Source organism: Apteryx mantelli, chromosome 28 (genome assembly GCF_036417845.1).
Source record: "Apteryx mantelli isolate bAptMan1 chromosome 28, bAptMan1.hap1, whole genome shotgun sequence".
NCBI lineage: Eukaryota > Metazoa > Chordata > Aves > Apterygiformes > Apterygidae > Apteryx > Apteryx mantelli.
Genome location: NC_090005.1, coordinates 7710656 through 7728935, shown reverse-complemented (window position 1 = coordinate 7728935; position 18280 = coordinate 7710656).

Below are 18280 nucleotides of genomic sequence, written 5' to 3'. Positions count from 1 at the left end.
CTGTTATTCCAGTCCCTCCACAAAATAAACGCCAGGAGAAGAGCTCCTTCCCATCGGAAGCAGCCTTTTAAAGCCAGGAATAGCACTAGCCTTGGTAAGACGGCGTGCAGAACAAGACAAGGAACCCCTTGGCTTGCACTGTGTGATGGTCACACTGGTGCCTTACGGAGAAGTGGTCATTTCTGGACATCTACCCTCTCTTCACCCATACAACGTGAGCTGTTTCCAAGCCCAGTTAGCGCCTGTTAGGTCACTTGGGCTAGGAACTTCTCCAGCAGAGGTGGCTGTTCCCGAATTACAGCTCTGGAAACTTCAGCTCGTGCCAGTGTCCTTGCGGCTGAATCAATGGTGCTGCCTCAGTTTAGAGCAGCAGAAAGTCTGGAACTGCTCCATGCGTGGCAGGAAAACAGTCACCTGTCACAGCTATAGCAGTTACCACTATTACCGTTTCAGCTGTTCAACTACTACAGCTGTTACAGCAACCAATTGCAAGCTAAGGAGCTGCCATTAGAGAAGCTCATCTAGCGGAGTGATGACCGATAGGACTCTGGTGCAGCCAAGAGCGTTCAGCCTTTCTTCTGCACTTCGACGGGCAACCACCCCGAGCTGTACGAGAGAGAGCAAACTGACCCGCCCCACATCAGACAGGGACGGTCATGGCACGCAAGGGCCGTTCCCAAGCAGGAAGGCTTAAAACCTGTGTCTTTTAAAGTGAAAGGAAGGAAGCAGGTAACTGAAAGAAGTGAATAAATGAGAGTACACCTTAGCAGACCTTGCTTGAAATTCATACAACATACCACTACTGTAAACAAAACAAAAACAAAAAAAACAAAAAAACCCACAACACACCCTGGATCAACGTGTGTATCTCCCTTTTCTGCACAATGGAGTGGAAAAGGGCTTTAAAACTTACTTGGTCTTATCCTTAAGCGAGTTCCACCTCCAAAGATGACTTTGTTTCCATAATTATTCACACAGTGTTTGGCTTCACAGCAAAAACCCTGTAAGTCACTTCTCCCCTCCACCACCTTATTACCTCCAAAGCTGTGGGCTTGCTCACTTGACATTTCTTTTAAGACAGTCTTCCCAAGTTAATTCCTTGGGAACTCTAGCCTGGAATTCCCCTAGAGGTTCTCCTCATTAGGGATGTCTTCCAGCTTTGATGGAGATGACCACTGATTGCAAGCTTTCTCCTTTCTCCATGCAGAGAAAAGACGCGGGGATTACCAGCAAAATTCCACTTTCAGCCTTTGATCAACCCTAAAAGCACAGTTCTTTTGCCGGACCCTCCGGCACACTCCAAAATACCTTTCTTTTTTCTGACTGCCATGTCTTCCCCCCAACACACGCACGCAAACTCCCTCCCTGCGCAGACCAGTTTCTAACAGAGCCCAGCTGGCTTTCTCAAAGACTGAAAACGTGGACAGAAGCCTATCTGCAGCCACGAGTAGGAGCAACAGAGCGGAAGGCAAGAGAATGTTCCCAGCAGAGGAACAACCGGGAGCTTCAGAAGATTAACCAGGACAAGGTTCTGGGCAGTGGAAGCAGAAAGACAGTGAGTGTCCCTGAAGGTCTGGGAGGTTTCTGGGAACATACAGAGGTGAACAAAAGCAGTACTTGGGGTGGGATTCCTCTCTCCAGGCCTGGAAAGCTCTAACGGGGTGAGCTGTTCATTCTCCGTGGAGAGAAAGCCACTGCCAGCATGTGGTCCATGGAGGTGGACTCTCTCACTCTAATCTACAGAAAGGGCAGTCGACCTCCAAGCCAGCTGCCCAGAAAACAATTCTAAGCATTGCTCCAGAACCCGCACTGACTCATTTTGGAAAATTCCCCAAGTGAAATAAGGCGTTTAGCTCTCAGTAACCCTTCCAGGAGAGTCCAATTTTGCTTCTGAAGCAAAAGTCCTTCTGCTTCCCCATCACCTCCAATACCTTTGTGGCCTTAGAATGAGTTTTGCCCCCAGTGCAAGGTCAAGCTCAGACTTCTGTTGCCCACAGTGAAAAAAGCAGGCAAACAAACAAAAAACCTAGGGCCAGCTTTGATCCTCTGCCACGTCTTATGCAGATAGTTCTAAAGGAGCCGGCGGAAAGCTGATGGCTGTTCCCCGGGAAGGGGAATTATGCTCTCCAGTCCTTCCTTATTCAGGCTGGGTTCCTACCCACCAGGTTTCACTGTCAGTTTTGTCCCTCTGCCAAAGGTGACTTTCCAGGTGGATGCCGAAGTCACACCGTGACACAACCGCTAACCAAAACCACGCACAACTTTTGCTCCAGACAAGTATCTGACTTCTTCCAAAGCGATCAAGGGGGAAAAAAAGATTTCACCCTTGCCACGTGCCGCTGGCTCCAAATTACAGCATCTTTCTGTTCACTTTTCTCTGACCTATCCACAGAAATCCCGATCTAAACAGGTCTGAAAGGTATTAAGTGGGAAACCAGACCCACCTATTTCTGGGTGTTAGCCCATGTGCCTAGGTGGATAGGTAAGAAAACAATCATCTCCAGCACTTACAGGGATTTACAGAGAGTTCTGTGCCTTTCCCAAAGATGAGCTTTCTGCTACTTCCTCCATAGTTCACCCAGGAGCTTACTGCTTTACAACAACCGCCTATAGCAGAGAGGTGCTGTTTGCAAACAGCATGATGACCTCAGGAAAGCTGGTATTGGTGGCTTCCCAGTTACTACATTAAAACCCAGTTCCTAAAAAAAAAAGAAAAAAGAACAAAGAAAGGGGGGCGGGGCGGGTATCGAAGCTTAACAAACGCTATTTTGGCAGGCTGATAACTCATTCCAAAACCCACTGATCGGTCACAAAGACCCAGGTACCTAGGAGCCTCGATAAGGCAAGGCAATCACCTCTCCACAGAGCAGCTTGAGAGACAGCTAAAGAGCTCTCGCCTCACACAGTGACCACTCGCTCCTCCCAAATGGGGCTGCCACCAGTTCCTTGTTCCTCCCCGAGACTTCAGTCAACAACCCCGTTATCACAAAGGCACTTACTGGGTTTCACAGAAAGTCTGGTTCCACGTCCAAAGGTGAGCTTGCCAAGACCTGCCGCTGTAGATTGCCACAGCCCCACACAGCCTTACAACAACCCTACAGCTAGCAGAAAGGAAACAGTCTCACCTTCTGAAGAGGCTGACATGTGTCTTTCCCTGCTGAGTAGAGAAAAAAATGACAAAAGGCAGAATCAAATCACTAATTCCTGATCTACGACTACATCCTTCTCCAGACGCCGGCATAACACACAGCTTCTCTTCGCCAGACAGTGGCCGTGTCCAGAAAGACTGCAGTGCTGCATTAGAACCCCTGCAGGCACCCCCCACTCTGCTCAGTCTACGTGTGTTGAGATGTTTGCATTTCTCTCAATCCCACGACATTTTTGTAAATATGTCTTTATCAAAAGCTTCCTCCCCTTTCCAAAGACAAGCTTACTGCCCTCTCCCCAGTGTGTTCCCACAGCTGCTCACAGCTTTGCAGTGCCCTGAGAAAAGGCACAGGGTTGTGCACGCTCGGAGGAAGACTTCCTAGCATTTGCTCTCTCGCATTACTGTTATGGATATTTTTGCATTGCCCTACGGGGGGGTAAAGGATGGCTTTTACAGTACTCACAAGGGTTTACTGTCAGCTTTGTTCCAGCTCCAAAGGTGTACCTGTAGCCACTGGTACTCACAGCAACAAAAGCCATTACACAAACTGTCTCATCCCCCCGTAACAAGGAAGCCTTCTAGCACAGCTGACAAGAGGAGCTTCCCAGCAAGGCAGAAGCGGGGGTACCCATTTCAAACAAACGAACTGACCTCAGAGGTTTAGGTTTGCTCTCTAAAATCTAAACATCATTAAATACAACACCACAGGTATTTTAGGGACCCAGAACATGTGAGAAGAGATTTCCAGTCTCTAAAGGACATTTGACTAGTGTGCAGGAATGTCGCATGCACCTCTGTAGACCACCTGAACTGTAGCGGCTCATCCCCTGGTGTTATACGGCTGAAATATAGGGAGACTGGAAAGGAGAGGGGATGGCTGCTCCCCAGAGATGGACAGCCTATTGATTAGGGAAAGCCTGTCTTTGGCAAAACAGACTCTCACTGCAAGGATTCCCGGCAGACTTCTAAACAGTCTCAGTCTCTAATTCCTGATTCCAGATCAGTGTAAAATCTGGCGAACCACCCTTTTAGTATAACTCAATTGAAGCGCTTTGAAATTCTTTTAAGGAGAGTCCTTTTTACAATAATCAGGAGTACAGGAGAATTGCATTTGTAGTGCGAAACATCTATTTGTATTAAGATTACCTGGCTGCACAATTATTTTTTTTGCCTTTTCCAAAAGTGAGTGCTGAAGAAGCCCCAGTAGTCCCACAGTTACAAGCCTCTACACAAAATTTCTTTGCCAGCAGACTGTGGGAGAGAACCCACAGCTTTTAAAAGGCTGTATGCTGATAGACAAGTCTGGAGCTGGTCGTAATTTCCACCACTCTTTTTTAAGCAATTATCATAGCTGTTTCTAAATCAGTTACCAGATAAAACTCCATCTCTTATGGTCTAATGAGGTAGTTTAAAGAAACCAGACAGCTAAGCTGGTCCAATCCAACAGACCAGAACTGTATAAGAAAGAAACCAAAGAAAAAAACAAATGCAAGTGAATTCCTAGGAAAAAACACAGTTTAAGGTCCTCTCCACTTCCAAAACTCTCTAGTAACTATTGTAAGGATTCCCCTTTCAAACAAGAGCTTCTCTCCAGAGGCTAACACTGTCAGTCCTTGCAAAAACCAGGCATTTTCTTGCTGCTGTCTTTACATTGTGTTCCAGCCACACATTCATTTCATCCCTAAGAGCAATAGATACAGAACATGATGCCTCCACCAGGCTCATTACGTAGTGCCAATTTCAAGTACCAGATTCTTCAGTCATTCTCAAGATTTTTGATTCAGATCATGCACTTACTTGGTTTAACAATGAGCCTCATTCCTTTGACAAACTGCAGCTTGTTATAGCTAGTTCCTGAATTCACACATCATTTACTCCCTTTGCAAAAACCCTCCCTACTCTGGTTCTATGTGAAACAGGGAAATGTCTGTTGTGATGATTTCTGGATAGGAATGAACCCAGACACTCCCTTCCCAGACTTACCCACTCCAGCGAGGAAAATCTAGACGCATATGTTTCCATTCTAGAAGCTACCTGGACAGGAAAATTTTTTACCTCCTTACTACAAGCTTGCTTTCTTTGTCCCTCGCAAAGAGCTCAGATCCTATACACAAATTTAAGTATAAGGGAGTTTGCAAAATAGGTGAGAGTATTTGCCATTGCAGTCAAACAATTAACCATGTTCCATATGCATTTCTGTGATGGATATGCATGTTTTAATTATTCATATGCATAGATTATGTGGGTTCAAATGTATTTAAGTGGATAACTTGTTTTTGTAAGATTTTTACAGATGTGTGAATGCAACCCTACATATGACTCCTTCTCCCACTACATCGGGGCATAAAGCACTCATTGCATTTTACATGGACTCTGGATCAAGTCAAGCCTATACACAGTTTGTTCAGCCTGTACACATTGTGGTGTGAATCAAGAAAACCTTGATTTTCCTCCCATCACATTTTACATTTTACTTTTCATTCCTAGCTTTCCCCTTCTCCCCCACCACCCCAATATTTAATACATTTTTTGGAAAAGGAACAGGCTTGTCACAGAATTCAGCAGAACCCTGACTTCACCCCTATGAATCTAAGGCCAAATCCATCAGAAATACCATTCTGATCACAAATCAGAACGTATTGTAATTATTTAGTCTGACTCTGATGTAACAAAGGCAGGAAAATTGAGTGCAAGATTCCTGCCGTATTTGAGGTCCTCACCGTAGAATAAAAATGACACCTTATTCCTACAATACACCCTCTGTATTATGCACCAGTAATTTCATCTGGGTACACTCCCCAAAGAGTTTTGGAAAACCCCAGACATTTTTTGTTTTAGTTCAGAACAAGTGAAATTGACCCTTCAAACTGTATTTCAATGTCCTTCAGTAAATTTGATCACATTATTCTACTGAATCTAGGCCTCCTGGCCTTTGTCCAGCTTCCAGAAGAATTCCTTAGGACTTTTGATTTCACACTTATTAGAATAAACTCAGTAATACCCTTGAGCTTTTGACTTACAATTTACTTTTAGCTTTCAATTTCTCTTCCCCAGCACTTTTTCTTCATCCTGAAAGCCAGAGTTTTCTTCACGCCATGAAAAGTTTGAAGAGAAATAGGTAAAAATGTGAAAGGGTGTCATTAACTAGACAATACTTACTTGGCTTCACTACTAGTAGTGTCCCCTGTCCAACTATTTGCTTTCTTCTTGCTGGAGTTACACTGTCAGATATTCCTCTACAAAAATCAGCTCTGAAGTTTGAACCTAAGACTTTCTAGTCTAAAAGCACCCAGGCAGTCTCAGAAACTTACTGTAAAGAAAAAGTTGTGCCTTTCATAACACACATACACACAAGGCATATTTAGATACATATTTTAGGGGCTATGCCATTTGAACAACCAAGAGTTGCATTAGACGGACTTTCACCACATCTGGGAGGTGCTGAAATTCCAAGGTCTGTTTTGAGACCACTACTTTTACCTGAAAACTTACTTGGAAGCACAGATAGGCGAGTTCCTCCACCAAAAGTGAACTTTCCATAACCACTAGTGTAACACTATGGTAAGTTGCTTTACACAAACCTTTACTGGAAGAGTTTAACAGATTCCCAGGCACCACAGAAAAGCAGAATTTAATATTACGTTTGCAAAGTGCTTAGGAGACCATATGAAGCAAAATGTTCTTGCTGTGTTGGTGATTGTATCCTCAAAAGTTTCCTTTGTTGGTTAAAAATATGCTAAACCACATCTTAAGCCAGAAACATTATCACAAACATCATAACAAAATACTCTGCTAGCCACATTAGTATATATTTTGGGGCTGTAAAAACAAACAAGTTACAAGTTTTACTATTTTTTCCATTTGAGATATTTCCAATGAAACATGGATATAAATGAGGACAGCATTTAATATGCAAAATTTCCAGAGTACTATTGTGTCAATATATGAACTTCAAAAGAATTAAAAAAAAAAAAGATTTGTCAGAGTTACTTCACACCCATGACCCTTGTAAGACAGTAGAACTGGGAGGGCTGCAGCGCTGGAGATAAGAAAAATCAATACTGAAAGGTGTTTCATTCTTATGGGTACCCCTCAGAACAGAGACAAGTTTTTGCGAGCCTCCAAACAAATCAAATGCTTTAAAAAAAAACACATGGAAGTGAATTAGTAAAATTGGGTTGATATTAAAAGCTGAACCTTGGAAATAGAAGTCAGCTTATTAAGGTTTATCTATGAAATACTTTACTTCTCACTTACTTGGCATTACAGCAATTCTTGTTCCCTGGCCAAATGTTAATTTCCCAAAGTTTCTTGTATTCACACAGCCAGGAAGTGCTTTACAAAAAACCATCCAGAGAACTATAATTGCCCTCTTAACTCTTCCTCTCCTACAGGAGAACTTAGCCAAACCCAATTAGGAGCATTAAATGATGATATCCATAGATTAATTACTGAATGTAACCCATAATTTGACTAAAGAGAACTCCCTCAATCTATTAGATATAAAACCTCTAGCTATAAAAAGCAATAATAGCATGTTTCTTCTTAAAACATCTGTAGAAGTACGTCTCCCTTTCTTTTCTTTCCAGTTTAAATTGGAAACTAATTTCTTCCATCAAAATGTATTTATCTATCCAATCCATCTTATCTATATTTCTACTATCAAACACAAAAATATTTGCAAGGCATTTCTTCACTAGAAAGTAAAAAAGCGGTATTGCAGTCAGTTTATTTCCATTCCCAAAGGTGAACTATGATTTGCAGGGAGAACTCAGCACGATGATATTTGCAACAAAAACTATGACGAGCTCAACTTCTAATGGTATCTAGTTCAACTGACAACTGTAGGGTCAGCTCTGGCCTAAAATCCAGAGGTAGCTGCTCTGTGGGGACACTGACAACATCCAAAACATGCTCTAGTAAATTGCCACTTTTTCTGTGTTAGGATTGTGTCATATCCAATCACACAGACAGAAAAAGTCTCACTCACCCTAACTATTGAGGTGAGATGAATCCCACCTTTTTCCTGATTTTGGAAGCCATTTGGAAATAAATGGAAGACAGGTACTTCTGGAAAACACTAAGCTCTTACCTGTTCCTGTACAAGATCTGATTGTTTCCCTTTGGGCAAAAATTTAGGCATACTGCTATTTTCTGAAGATCAGACAAGCAGATTGCCAAAACACTAAGAAAAATAACTGTTGGAAGCTACAGATACTCAGAAATAATTTTCATCAATGAAGTTCAGAGATCAGGGGCCCCAGGGAAGGACATTAATACAGTCATAACCACATTTGACATTACAGTGCTGCTTAAATCTAAGTGATATGTAAATTAAAAGATAAATTTCTTGAAATATTAAAAGATAAGTACTCACATGTCAGTCCACAGAATATCCAAATGTAGAGGTTCCATCCCAAAACTCAAATTAAAACAACAACCCAAATCATCACTTAAACTCTACAGGGAAATAGGACTGGACTCAACTTCATCTGCAGCCCACATCTGATGCATGTAGCCCTCAAAAACACAGGCTTTTGGTTCTTAAAGTCTTGAGCTTTTCCTTTATACTCACATGATTTTACTTTAAGGTGCATTCCCCTTCCAAATTTAAGCTTTTGATTGCCACCTCCAAAGTTACATATGGCACAGAACTTCACAAAATCCTGGCCATGGAAAGATTTGATCCAAGACTTTTCTCCCTGCTTACTAAATGGTCTCTTCATTTCTCACTATGAAACTGGTAAGAACCTTCATTTGAACAATCTTGCTTTCTATCCTCCCCATGTCATAAAGAAATTGAGACTATGTGTTCAAGGAAATTAACTGTCCTGAGACAAAACAGGGGCATATTTTACACATTTGGGTTATACAAGTTCAGCACAGATGTCCTAGTGTCCCTCTGTAATAAGTGGAAAGACATAGACATTTCTCAAGAACAGTTCTTAAAGAGATGAGCTCTAAAAAATCTGCTTCAAATTTCAGTGATAAAGACAGAAGCAAAATCAACCTGGGCTAGCAGATTTGACTGAGTACTTGATGTTAAGGGAAATGAACCTGGACTCTCAGGCCTGATAATTTCAAGATAAACATTCATTTATTCTTTTTCTGAAACATGGCATTTCCAATAACTGTTTACTTCTGTCACTTACTTGGACGCACAAACAGCCTTGTCCCCTTTCCAAAAGTGTTTTTTTTGTGGGCACCCACAGAGTTACACTATGACAAAGAGCTTTACAGAAAATGCTGGCAGTAGCTTTAGACTCAAAGGAGTTTAACTTTGATTTGTACACACAGATCTTTCAGACTTTCTTTTCAAGATTCCTAGTTAAAAATTCTCATGGAATTTCACTACTTTGTGATATTTTTCTCCTACATCATATTATGTGGGATCCTAGCTATCACAGGATACTTTGTAGCTGCATCCTTCTATAACAGCAATTGTAGAAGTTATAAGAATTAACTGTAACCATGAAGGTGGATAAGAAAAAACAAAACAAGAATGGAATTTTTTTTCCTTTTCCATGACACTTCCTCCATCCACTTAAGTTAGTGCATATTTTAGCCCAACTTGCACCAGCCTGCAACACTGAGACATCTCACATCAAGCTGTCTAAACTTTTCCCTCCTATCCAATACAGTCTGTAGCTATCTACAAAGATATTTGCTGAACACAACACTGATACCTCTTCACTTCTGTCTTTTTTTTTCTTTTGAGGTCCCCCCTCCCCCCCCCCCACACTCCTCAGACGGCACTGAAATGATTGCCAAGCTTTAGATTTATTTCTCTATTAGATATCAGTTTGCCTCTGATCCTTTATTCCCAGTACTGGAAAAAACAAAACACTTTCATAATCTTCTTCCTTCATAGCTGAAACTATAGGCAGACACTCTACACAGCAACTCAGTCCCACTCTGAAACTATATTAATTTCAATAGGCTCACACAGAGTCCTAGAAACTGGCAATACATATCCAAAATTCAGTATTATCTTCACTTTCTTGCCTGTGCATGACTAGCTACACAACAATAAGTCTGAAAACTTACATGCAAGTATTACAGTGGAACATATTCAGACAACTATTTATTCCAAAAGGGTTTATTTCATATTGTCCTGCTATACTTACTTGGGTTTATCTTTAGAAGAATCTCTGTCCCAAAGCTAAGTATATATCCACTTCCAGCATTTCCACTGCCATGAAAGTTATTACCAAACCATCTCAAAACACTCAAAACTAAGATTTAAAAACTGTGAAAGCCACCTAATTCCACACAACCTTGCACTGGTCCCCACTGGTTACTCTGGAATGATCAGATTCTTCAGTGTTCTTCAGACTTGGATTTACTGTTCAGCATGTCCCTTACCCAAAGATGAGTTTCTCAAAAACAGTGCTACCACCATCGTACGAAGCATTACAAAAATCTGAACTTCTAATTTGCTTGTATTCTGAGTTCTCGCAGCTTAAACAGGAAGAATTATTTGTTCCAGCCTTAGTGTAAAACATACCCTATTCTTTAAGGCAAATTCAAAGTGCTGCTTCCAAAATCCCAATTTTGAAAAGTTGAGATGACCAAATGCTTCTGCCCCCTACCATTTTTTTTCTAACAATTCTCTAGTAGACTTTCACTGTGAAACTGCAAAAGCACACAATTTTCTACTTATGATAGGCACCTAGAGGGGTTTATGCTCTGCAGTAGTGGCAGTTTATTCATGTTGGGAATTTTGAATGGAAACATGTCACATGGAAATGCTATCCTCATATTTCCCTAGCTACAAATGAGCAGCTTACCTGAATGCACTATTAGACGTGTTCCATACTCAAATATGAGCTTCTCAAATGTCAGACCCACCGCAGCTCAGCCCTTTACAAAAACATTTCTTCCATGCTTTCCTGAAATGTAAAATGTTTTCATTGCACATGAATTTTAATCCTTCCTTATCTCATAGAAAGGATCAACAATGTTAATTTTAAAGAAATTTGCTAATTAAACCCAGGAATTTAATATTAAAAACCATTAAAGATATAGTAAAATGAACAGAAGCAGGAAAAGCAGCCATACCTTTTTCTGCTGATGACAGATAATGATATAGTTGTGATGAAATAAATTCATTCTGCAGTAGCTCTGCTAAGGTAACAGAATATGTGTAGATTTTCTTTAGTGCAAAAGAAATTTTATTCTGAAACTTTTACTTTGCTCATGAATGTAAGCTTTTTAAACAATTCATTTTCTTCCTGTACTAATGTCCATGGAGAATAAAAACATTCTGAACAGATATTCAGGATCAGCTGAAAAATACCTGAACATCTCTTGCAGAATAGCTTTGTCAATCAATTCCACTCTAGTTAAGCACTCTCAAGTGCATTCATATGTAACAAATAAAAGAATTAAAAATATTAGAAGCAGCTGCTCAGAATTTTTATGGGGTAGCACAACAGAAATTATGTTTTTTTTCTCAATGTTATGATTGACAGCTTGAAGAGTAAGTGTGGTTCCTATTCCAGGACTAAGCTTCTTCCCAACTCTTAACAAAATAGTGTGATACCACTTCACAAAATTCCCTTCTTACCTCACGTAGCTCTTTTTTTTTTCTTTTTTTTTTAGTGAACCATAGCACAACTTACATTTGGATGTTTTCTTTGAATGCTATTCCCACATTCCAGATGTGCTTAACAAAATAAGGTGAGAGATTAGATAGATAGATAGATAGATAGATGCATAGAAAGGAAGAAAGGAAGAAAAAAGTTGGAAATAAAGAAAATATGTCACTATTATTGCTCAAATTGTAAATTTAGTGGTGGGAAATCTTTATGTCTGCCCATGCAAAAATTATTTATATATAAAGCAGTTAGCTTTGCAAGATGCTCTGGATATTCAACTCCTACTAAAGTCAAAGATTTTCAAACAAAAGCAGACTGAGGAGTGGGGAGGAAAGACTGCTCTGTTCTTTATAGGATGAAAAGTAGCAGATCAAGTCATTCAGCAGTTTCCCTAGAGTTCCAGATACACAAACTTGTTAAACACCTGGAAACTCTCCCATGAATGTGAATATAAAGTATATAAATGAAAGAGAGTCAAAAACAGGAGTAGACCTATTCTGTCCTTCTGTTTAAGTTCTTTCCTCCTCCTCCAAGTCCCTGCAGCATTTGGATCTATAACAAGTTTTCATGAATTTAATTTCTTTTTCCTATTTCAAAGATAGCGGAAGCCAAAGAATAAGTTATTTTACCAGACTCCTATAGCAAGTAAGGCCAGTCCTTTGACATCCTTCTTCCCTTTGATTGACTATACCCAAATACATTTGTTCAGGAAAGCAGCTTGTGGACGGAGTCCCAGCCCTCAGGACAGTCGTCGTAATCACAGTGTACCTAGTGAAGAGAATCCTTCATGTCCCATCCAATGCAATTATACAAGCATTACAGCTTTGATGCAGGTTTCTGGTATTTAAAATTCCTGGACAATAGCAAACAGACTTTACTTGTCTCAAGAAACAGCCAGCTCCATAGGCAGGACTTCAGTCAAACTGAAGCAGGTTTGTACTCCCACAGTGAGAAACCTCTTTGTAGAAAACCTGAAGATTCAAAGGAGCAAAGAGCCTCCCAAGAACAAGGTGGTTCCTGAGTCCATTTCATGCGCTGCTTTCCTAGATGCAACAAATTGCCCTACAATTGCTTCAGCTGGGGTCACCAGACACCTTGGCACTTTGTATTCAACCATTCAGCATATGATCTCCTTAGCCTCTTCATTGCCTCATGCCAGGAAGTTTCTCTGCATTTCCTGCTGTTTCATACATTCTCCTTGTTCAGCAAGAGATCCACACCTTTGAAAGACCCTAACCTGCTTTTAGGCATAATGGCTTTCCATGGCAAGAGCTTCCCAAGCTCATCCCTTAGTTCTAAAACACATCTTTCGTTCAGCGAGGACAGTGTAACTACCACTTTCCTGAATAATTTGTATTTCATTGTCCTTTATAAGCACTAATTTCAACAGCAGTTCTGAAAGCCTTTGCCATATTCTTCTCTCTTTCTTTTGTTACAAATCACTTGTTTTTTTCTGTACAATTATTTTATCTTGTACCTCAGAAGAAAGTTTCTTTGACTGTCGCTTTAATTATTCATCTTCTCTCACACATGCCTGCTGGACTTTCTGAAGTCTATACCTAACATTTCAAGGATTATATATGTACACCTGCTGTCAAGGGAAGAACACAAAGTAAGAGCAAACAAAGTTTAGCTTGTGGTATGTGTAAAAAGAGCACTCACTGTGTGTTTCTTCTTCCATTTGACCTATTTACTGGAGTTCATCAACTTGAAAACATTATCAGAAAAATGAACACTTTGGCCAGCAGGTAGCCAGAGACATCAGGGTGGAGGGGAGGCGAGGGGAAGAAAAGTTTACACCAATATCCCCCTTTTTGTCAGAAACTTTGAGAACCCCGTAAACCCTTTTGAAAAGTTTTATTCTTCCCAGCTCCAAATGCAACCCTTACATAAGAGGATGCAAGCACATGCAATAAGATTACGACCATAGCTCTTACACCATTCTGGGTGTTTGAACAGTAGGAAGAAAATAAGTATCATTAACAGCATCACATCAGGACCCATTTTAAAAGCAAACCTATAGCAATCAGCCCTACTTTCCAGAAAGACTGTGCACATGAGCATCCCCACCTGCTAGTAAGAAAGGGCTCTACCTCTAAAAGACAGAGAGATATCACAAGAACAAAGACAGAAGCAAGGTTTTCTGCAAGGGTAACACCGGGGCTTTGATATGTGCATGTTCACAAAGTTGAGCTGCGTGTTGGAAAGGAGTTCAGAAAGGTATTCCCTTTCTTTAGATATGGTTGGAGTGAGTATTTGTTTGTGGTTTAGGATTTTGCCAGGGGATACAGAATCCTGTGTGTCATTCAAGGCTGGTCTAAGCACTTTTTTCTGGAAACCTAAGTTACAAAGGTGTTGATAGTGTCTCTGCTCTCCTCCCTTTCTGTGATACTCTTCTTGGCTCTGAGAAATCCGAGGCACCAAAAGAGATAAGACTAGGATTCCTAGCTTGTGATAGGAATGGCTTATACAACTGCTAGACCCTTTCTGTCCATGAAACGTAACCATCTTTTGTGTATGCCACAGGCTGGACACAGAAACCTTAGAGCTGTTCAATGCATCTTGCTTGGGGTTTGCCGTAGATTTCTGCAGTACCAAGAAATATTTTTGTTGGAGGCACAAACTCCCCTCTCCCAATACAAAAATAAAAGTATGAGAGGAAATGCCAAATATTATCCCCGCTATTCAAGTTTTCTTGCTCTAAGTGATTCTCTTCCATTCAACCTTTTGAAAGATGTTTATTTATTTAGGGTGTTTTAATGCTTTCTGCCACTGGAGAGCGCTATCAGCTTGTAACTTGAACTTGCTCAGCAAGAAGAGACACCCAGCTGTTAGCTGGTAAACTCTCTCTGTAAGACCCACCAAGGGGAAATAAGGTTAAACTTCGTTTACTGGATGGGAGTGTTTGCCTGAAAGCAGTTTAATGTTTTAAGTATGCTTTTAAGTTTAAGTACAAACTGCGGATGGCATCTTATAATAAGAAGACACAACACACTGTGCTGTGATTCATTGGAAGCAACAAGGCTGAGAAGTGGTTTGGAGGTAGAACATTTGACAACTGGCTCTCAAAGTTCTTGGTTATTATAGCACTTTCACTTTCAGATGAGAAGGGTCTGCAAAAAATGTATGGCATGCAACACCTTCCTGTTATCAGGCAGAGATGGAGCAATTATTCTGCTTCGTACCAAAGAAATGAATGGAGCTATTTCATCTGGGTGGTTGCAGGAAGAGAAAAGCAAAAAACAAGCTGGGTTAACTGGTGTAACTGTTCAGTGTTCTGTTCATAGAAATGCAGATGTTGCACCTTCTGACTCATGTTGGGCTCTTTGAACCTCTCAGTGTTGTCATCCTGCCTATAGGATGCAGCTAAAGATAACTGCCTTCTTGGAAGCAGTTGCAGCTTGGGGAGAAGCTATGAAAATGACAAGCAGGGGATCCTCAATAGAGAGGTGAAAATGTAGCTGTGGCATACAAAGAGCTGCAAATGTTTGCCAGGGAACACCTATGAAGCTGGGTAGCAGTCAAAAAGGACTACATATTTAAACTGGCAGAAAACTTTGTTAGTGATAAGGATTAAACAATTCATAGTGTTCAGAAAAATTTGAAGCCTCTCTGCACCAGAATGTGAGCTTAGCACTAACAATAGGTAAAAAAGAAGTCCAAGCACACTGTGTGTATCTTGCTAAATTAAAATAAGAAAACAATGCAAAAAGAACTAAAATAAATTAGAACAGAATGGCATAAAATTACACCAAGCAGAAATGCATTTCTGAAATTTCCTTTGATGTTGGCAAAAATAAATAATGCTTAAAGTACTACTGAGAACAGAATACCAAAATGAGCTCATCTATCTAAAACATGCTATGTTCTTTAAGTGACTTTTGATTGATGGAATTTTCAGAAGTTAGCAAAGTAGTTTAAGTTTACTTTTCCTGTGACCCAAGCTTACTATGTGAAAATGAATTCCACACTCTAGGTCTTGAACCTGAAAAGCTACCAAGGATTTTAGTTACCCCATTATTCTAGACCTCTAGTGCATTTTGGGCTCTTCATTCCTTTTACCATGTTCTGGATGACCATCTAGGATCAACAAGGCACACAGAGGGAAGAAAACTCTTCTTCAAGCAAGTTCTCTTTTGAGATGTTGAACTAGATACAAACACTATGTGTTTTCCATGCCACTCTAGATATCTGAGGCCATCCTGCAGCTTCAACTGCAGTGCTAAAAGGGCACAGTCCTCCAGGGAAGCTGTGTCTCATTGCTGTCTTCTCTGTGCTTCTGATTTAGATTCCTGGGGACATCCCAAATGCCATGAGACTTTGCAAAAGCTCTCCCTAACTGTTGTGTGAAATTCAAGAAGCAGAAGAACACAGATTGTGCACTAAGGATAAATATGAAGAAAAGGGCATACCTTCAATCTATCCATAGCTCTCACTGGATTGCAATGCAATTCCTTGAGCAATGTAAGTGTCACTGATCCTTCCTCCTTACCTCAGAAAATAAAATGTCCGATGACCATGAGCAAGGTTTTTGGTCAGGAGGTCTCTCAGTCCCAGTATAGTGATAGATGCAGTATTTGCTTTCTTTATATAGCTGTCTGCAAGAAAACAATGGATTGTGGCAAGCACATAATAGGAAAAGACAAAATTTCTATTTCTTCCACCTTAGTTGAACCTCTGACTTCTGATGCTGTTTTTTTCCCCCCCCCCCATTGGAATGATGTATTCAGATCTACCAGATCATTATTTCAAGAAAGGCTGAAAGCCCTTCTACATCTCATGCTACTTGTATTCTGTCTACATGTCTAATGTGATTTGGATTTATTCATTTGCATATGAAGAGAGGTGTTCACATCAGTTCTTTCCGGGTTCTGACACTAGGTGGAGAGAGAACATGTTTGGAAGGGCTGAAGAGCAATCTTTTACTTTGGATAAATGCACCTCTGGAGACTGTTACTGTTCTAAAGACAGAAACAGCATCCGGAGCAATTTCTTAACTCTGTGCCAGACTAAAGTTTGAGGAATACTCCCTTAGATAAAAACTGAGTACTCATAAAGAGAGAGAAGGGGAAAGGTAAAACCAAAATCATTGCTAGTGATTTTTTTCATCCTTTTCTGTGCTGCCAGAATGCTCATTTATACCTCTGAATAGCTATTAGCTTTAAACAGGACAGATCTCATTTTCCCATGTGTTCATCCATAAGAAAATGAAGTTGATGAATCACCTTGAGGTGTTGCAGTGTAATAGAGTGTCCTGGTTCTAGCCATAGCAGTACTGCTTTTTAATCATGGTAAGAGACCTGGAAACCTGAATATTTTCAGCCCCATCTATCCATTGGTCTAATAAGACACTGCACACTTGAATTTGTCTTCAAAAAATTTCAGATTGTAGTCTCTGTAAGTCTGAACTGTCACATTAGCTGAGTTTCTGCCTGCTCTGTCTGCCACATCTCCCCTCAGCTTGTTCAGAACTAACTTCACTCATGTGTTACAGACTTCACTTCTCAATAGTCCTCCTTGAACCAACAATATTGACTGTATGGGGTTCAGCTTTCCTGTGTTTCTTGTTGTGAAGGATGGAAAGAGGTTGTGCATCTGAACATGCATCTGCTTTTACAGCTGTACCAGTTGGTCTTATAAGGTATTGCCTTTCCCCATTAACCTACCTTGTGTAAAAAAGGGCTTCTTAGGTGCCAAAATTCCTTGCGGGAAACAGATACTTCCCTTCCTCCCAGGGTGTATTTATGCAGTTCACTCCCTCTCGTTCTATTGTCCCCAATTAGTCAAGTCAGCATGGGCTGCTTCCTGCTACAGTAAGCTAACACTTTCCTTCCAGAGAAAGGTCAGGCACAGCCAACACAACAGTTTTCTCCAGATAAAGGGAGAAAAACAGATTGCGCCAGGTTTGACTACAGCATGAGGGTAGCTGGGTTGCCTCTGAATGCCTTTAATATCCATCCTTGGCATGATGCTTAAGAAACATTGTGTCGGCCAGTGTAACACAGTGCTCTCGTTTCACATACTGTGGCCTGAAATAAAGTCTCAGGGGAGCTACAGGCCTGGCCATTAGGCTAGCCCAGTCCAAGGAGGGCTAATTTTGCTCAGTATGGATGAGTATGGATTATAGATAAAGGAGACCTGGGTGATTGACATTTTAGGTGGTTATCAAGGGCCTAGGTTTTCCCACACTGGTCTGATTCCCAGTGGTGCACGGGGGGGGGGGGGGGGGGTGTTCTTAAATACTTAATTATGGAGGTATTGCACAGGCCCTGAATTTCTTCATGATGCAAATGAGGCCTCTGGGGTCCTACACCATTATGTCTGGGCCTTGAAAAAATAAAGACGGATATCTTAATCTGGTTGATATATTTCTCTGTGAGTCAATGCTGTGTCCCTCAGTAGTCACACACCTAAAGATCTTTCACTTTATTTGGGTTGTGTTGCAGGGTTTTCAGTCAGCCAATTCTTGCAGACCCAACAAAGGGCTGCTCAGGAAAACCCCACTCCTTGATTTGTACAAATGTCCACAAAT